Here is a 6,000-nt window from a genome sequence, read left to right as displayed (position 1 = left end):
GAGGCGGTCGGAGGATGCAAGCAGTCGCTCAGGAACTGGGCGGCTGCTTGCATCCTGACCGCCCGCCTCTGTTTCGGTCGTTAGGCTGTGGGTTTACACCCACAGCTCTAACGACCGCTAGGGTGATGGTCACGATGGTCATAGACCATCGCGACCATCGGGGCTTACGACGAGACCCTAGGGTAGGGTCTCACTTGTCGTAAGCCCCGGAGAGCTTCTGGCTCTAGTGATGTCAGTGGGGCCTCCCCCAAACGGTAGGCGTTCCAATGGGAACGCCTCCGTTTGGGCTGCCACCCCCCCCGGCCCGCCTTCCAAACGGGGCGAGCTGTCAATCAACATCGACAGCTCGCCCCCTTTGGAAAGAGACCCGCTACGACCGGCGCTGTCGGACGTAGCGGGTCTCACGCATGCGCACGAAGGAGCCGGCTCCCTCGTGCGCATGCGCACTTGACAAACATCGAGGCGGCCGTGCGGTCGTAGACTGTACGGCCGCCTATGAAAGAAGGCCTGAGATGCATACTTTTAGTGCCCGTGAACACTGCAATACTGATTGGTGTGGACTTATATGCCACCATCAGTCGCACCATTGAAAAATAAACCAGCCCCATGGCAGATGCAGTTTCTACTCTGACCACAGCCTCCTATGCTTGTGGCTTTGCACTGACACGCCTGCGACACTCCCATAATACGCTCACTAAGCCTATCATTTTTGCCAGCACTAGTAGCCACCTCCAAGTCACTACCCAGGAACGCCCATCACTTTCACAACCCCACCTTTGTGCACACACTCTCTTAGGGGTTTCCAGAAGACCAGGACTTTTCAAGCATTAGAGCGGTTGCAAATAAACACTCAACTACTTGAACATCAGCATTGGGTGTGGATTGCATCTGATTCTGAATCAGGCCCTATATGTCATATAAGAATTCATTAGAGCATAGCTTCCCAAACGCGGTCCTCAAGGCTCCCCAACAGTTCAGGTTTTAGAGATATCCATGGTTGAGCACAGGTGACTTGATTAGTACCTCAGTCAATTTGATTTAACCACCTGTGCTCAACCATGGATATCTCTAAAACCTGAACTGTTGGGGACCCTTGAGGACCGCGTTTGGGAACCTCTGCACTAGACTTAACTCTTCAAGTATTCTGGTTTTATATTGGACAAAAGATCCCTAAATACAGCAAAAAACAAGTGTTTTCCCCAGAAATGGGGCTTCGCCCTACTGTATGTAACAATGCTGGGTCACTCAATGGTAGAGGTGACCTGGCTTAGCAAAGGCTGCTGGAGCGTGCCAAACTCTGAAAAGCTCTGCCAGAGTGCAACCCCAATTGAGAATGAAAACTGCAGTCTGCAGAGCTAATTAGCCTTTTGCAGGAGATATATTCGCGATATCTCCTGCATTAGCTTATTGTTAGATATATCCCTGAGAATTAAAAATATGAAGAGGTAAGAAAAAAAAAGAGGGTGATACATAGGGGCCATATATCTTGAGTGGAGAGATAATTCACTTTTATCAGTGACTTGTTACTGCTCCGTTTAACTTTGTAGTAGTCTTAAATGAATAAATACAATGAAAAGATAAACTTTTGTGTGTTTGAAGCTTTATATATATTGGGTAAAAAGTGCAACTGGAAGAGATACAGAATGCTCTGCATTAAAAGTATAGAATGATACCCATGGCCTGATTAATATGTGCACGCAGTCATGATGCCGCACACAAGTGGGCAATGTTTTCAGTCAGCACATGAGTCTGAGCTGCACTGTGCACGCGTCCCTATGGTTCCGCACAAAGGGCCTGATTCAGCAAGGATCGCAGTTGCTAATACACACGCAATCAGCCCATTGTTGCGTACTGCACATGCATTGCAGTGCGCTGAAGTTAGCAATTTCTGAGTCAGAAAAGAGCTTGTACAAGTGTGTGTGAGGCTGCGATGGTACTCCACTGTACCAATGTTATCGCAGTCTTGCTAAAAATTACGGATGTGTGTAATGTAAAGTGGCCGTTCTTATGTAGTGCTGCGACGGCATAGCGATCGCAATGAATTAGCATACTATCGCAGTTGAACTGCATGCGTAATCGCTATTGCATTCGCAGTTGCGATCCATATTGAATCAGGCCCAGAGTAAGATAGAACAAGTAACTGTGTATCTTGACAAACCATGTTGCAATACAAGAGATGCAAATACAGGTTGAGTCTCCCATATCCAAAATGCTTGGGACCAGGGGTATTTTGGATATCGGAATATTCTGTATTTTGGAATATTTGCATACCATAATGAAATATCTTGAGAATGGGACCCAAATCTAAACACAGAATGCATTTATGTTTTATATACACCTTATACACACAGCCTGCAGGTAATTTTATACAATATTTTTTAATAATTTTGCGCATAAAAAGAGTTTGTGTACATACATGAAATTCATTTATGTTTCATATACACCTTCTACACACAGCCTGAAGGTTATTTTATTCTGTATTTTAATAATTGTGTGCTTTAAACAAAGTTTGTGTACATTGAACCATCAGAAAGCAAAGCTCTCACTTTCTCAGTCATGCTAAAAATATTCCGTATTTCGGAATATTTGGATATGGGAGACTCAACCTGTACATAAAAAAAAATTACATGTGGGTTAAATACTGGCTACTTTTGCATGTAGCCCACAAATGCTAGACACCTTTATTTTTACACTGCAATTTAGATGTCAGTTTGGACACATCCCTACCAAATCTAAATCTCTCTGCACAGTTTACATCTGCCTCACCTGCAGTGCAGCATAGTTTTACCAAGATGCACAGTTACTTGCTCTTTCTTACTCTGGGCCTGATTCAGACCCGCTCGCGAGCGCAGGACGCTCGCAAGCGGGTCGATGGTGCCCTACTGCGCGAGACCCGGCTAGCAACGGGGTAGCCGTCGCTCCGGGTCTCGCACCAAAGGGGGCGTGCTGTCGATGTTGATTGACAGCACGCCCCCTTTGGTGGGCGTGCCTGCCAGACGGAGGCGTTCCCATGGGAACGCCTACCGTCTGAAGCCGGCCCCACTGACATCAGTAGTGATGTCAGTGGGAGTGATTTTGGCTCTGATAAAGCCAAAATCACTCCAGGGCTTGCGGCAGCGAGACCCTACCGCAGGGTCTCCGTCGCAAGCCCGATGGTCGCGATGGTCTTGACCATCGCGACCATCATCATGGACGCTCGCTATAGCTGTGGGTGGTCACCCACAGCTATGCGATCGTCCAAGAGGCCGCTCCATTTTCATGTAGGAGGGCCCTGATTCAGAGCGAGCGCTCTGGTCAGAGCGTCCGGCTCTGAATCAGGCCCTCTATTCCCAACTCTGAATCAGGCCAAAGGACGCAGATCCATGCAATTTTCATGGGCGTTTCTGGGAGGTAATAGGGGAGTGGCTAGGCAGATGAGGCTATTTATTGCAGTTGCACTTAACCCCAACGGCCATGTTCACACTAAGAAATTACACCTGCTATAGGGTAGCTGCAATCTTCGATGGTGCAACCGACATGACCTATGGTGCATTTAGGCCCTGATTCAGAGCCGGCCTTTTTTTTTTTAAACGGCCTCCTGGCCGCTCGCATACCGGGGACAGTGGCGAGCGGCCAGGAAGATGGTCACGATGGTCAAGACCATCGCGACCATCGGGCTTGCGACGAGACACTTGTGGAAGGGTCTCGTTGCCGCAAGCCCCAGAGAGATTTCGGCTCTAACAGAGCTGAAATCTCTCCCACTGACATCACTCATGATGTCGGTGGGGCCGCCCCCGACGGTAAGCGTTCTCATGGGAACGCCTCCGTCTGGGCAGCCACCCCCGCCGGCCCGCCCACCAAAGGGGGCGTGCTGTCACTCAACATCGACAGCACGCCCCCTTTGGTACGAGACCAGGAGCCACGGATTGTCCGTCACTATCCAGGTCTCGCGCATGCGCACAACGGAGCCGGCTCCATCGTGCGCATGCGCTCTGGGCCACCATCGACCCGGTTGCGAGCGCTCAGTGCTTGCGACCGGGTCTGAATCAGGCCCATAGTACACACAGCGGTGGGAGTCTCAGTAGGAAGCCCATCGGCTGCGGCAATAGTGTCCACATCTGATTAAGGCTCCTAGAGTTAGATTTTCGAATGGTTTGTTAGAATCGATGATCATCAGAGGCTTTGTCCAACAGTTTTTTACTGACAACAGGAATCAATGCAAAATCAGGCTTGTTTAGCATTGATTCCTGTTGCTGTTTTATAACTACAGTATCGGTCAAAGTCACCAATGATTGGTGACTTTGAAAAACTGTCTGTTTCGTAAATATAAGCCACTCACGGGAGGCTAAGCACCGGTTTCAGTGTCACCGGCCAGCTTCTCTCCCGAATGTCGGTTCTCTAGCAGCCCATGCTTGTGGCGTGACAGTCCAGGTTTTTGTCCGGCTGTATACTTACCATCTACAAGCACCCAGTCCGGTATGCAGTCGGGAAAACGGCTACCTTAATACCGACAGCCGGCTTCCCGGCTGCTTTATCCCGGCGTGGGATAAATGACCGGCGTCTATATCTAGACGCCTGTCATTTACCCGATGCCGGGAGACCGGCGCCCGGCATCCCGATCGAAGGGGTGCTGGGCGCCGCGAGCGGACAGCTGCGGGAGGGAGGTTTAGGTTTAGGGTGCCATGGGGGGACTCAGGGTTAGGCACCCCCCGGGAGGGTTAGACTAGGAGAAGGGGGGGTTAGGGTTAGGCACCCCCGGGGAGAGGTTAGGGTTAGACACCCCCTCGGGGGACTTAGGTTTAGGCTGTAGGGAAGGGGGGGTTAGGGTTAGGCACTTAGAGGGGGGATTAGGGTTAGGCACTTGGGGGGGAGGTTAGGGTTAGGCACCCCTAAGGAGGGTTAGGGTTAGGGGGTTAGTTTATACTTGCCTTAGGGATGATCGGGATTTCCAGTGCTGTCGGGCTTCCGCTGCCGGGCTCTGCTGATCTGTCGGGCTGCCACTGCCGGGGATCGAACTGCCGGCCATGCGGCCGCCGGTATTTCATACCGATTCCCCCAGTGCACACGTCGATTTGTTATCTGCATTTTATTCCGGATATATTGAATATTATCATCTTCGAGTAGGAGGTACAACATCTTCCCCTACTACAGTCTGTATACTGCAGGACTTTTTTCCCTCACAGGTATGGGATTTTAGTGAATACTCAAACAATCATGTCCTTTACAAATGGACTTTTTTATTATTTGAAAATCTATTACTTATTGTGCTGTTTTTATATAATTATATGTGATATTAAACTATTTGTATTTCACTGTGTTTCTTAAAGTTTATAAATATATTGTAATACATTGTATCCAATGTATAGTTATTTAATCAGCCATGATCTTAGTGCTGTTTCCTTTCTACTTTAATTTTACTCAGAGACTGACAATCTCTTAAGGCTGCAGAGATAGTGGCTAATTATACTAAGCTGTGCCCAGGTCCATTTTTTAGCAAATATACCCCTCCAGGGTCTGTCAGAAGGTGTAAAAATGGAGGGCCTGATTCAGAGCCTGACGCTATTTGCGCTCGCTCGTTCAGAAAAAGGGTCCGGCTATTTAAATTGAGCGCTCGCTCTTTGCGGTCTGTTGACGCCTCTATGTCTGAGCGAGCATTCGAAAAATGCGCTCGCTATTTTTTAAAAACGTCCCTGGCCGCTCGCATCATACGTCATCTCCGCTATTTATTTGATTAATCGAGTACATCGAAAGGCGTCTGAACTGCTCGCAGTGCTTGTGGTAGGATTTTCCTACCGCAATCATGCGAACAGTTCAGGCTAAGAAACAACCAAATGACGTGGTCGATGACGCTGCTTTGTTAATTATGCACACCCTTAAAACGCCCGTTTTGACCTTTTGGCACGCCTGCGTTCGGATCACCACTCCCCATTTTCAAACACCTTCCCCTGTTACCACCCACAAACGCCTCATCCTGTCACTCAAATTAGCAGGCACTCGCTATTTTGCGAGCGCTTGATTTCC

This window comes from Taudactylus pleione, unplaced genomic scaffold (genome assembly GCF_031769625.1).
Source record: "Taudactylus pleione unplaced genomic scaffold, aTauple2 ptg000010l, whole genome shotgun sequence".
In the NCBI taxonomy this organism is placed as follows: Eukaryota; Metazoa; Chordata; class Amphibia; order Anura; family Myobatrachidae; genus Taudactylus; species Taudactylus pleione.
The sequence above is the reverse complement of the archived record's forward strand: the minus strand, read 5'-3'. Positions refer to the sequence as shown.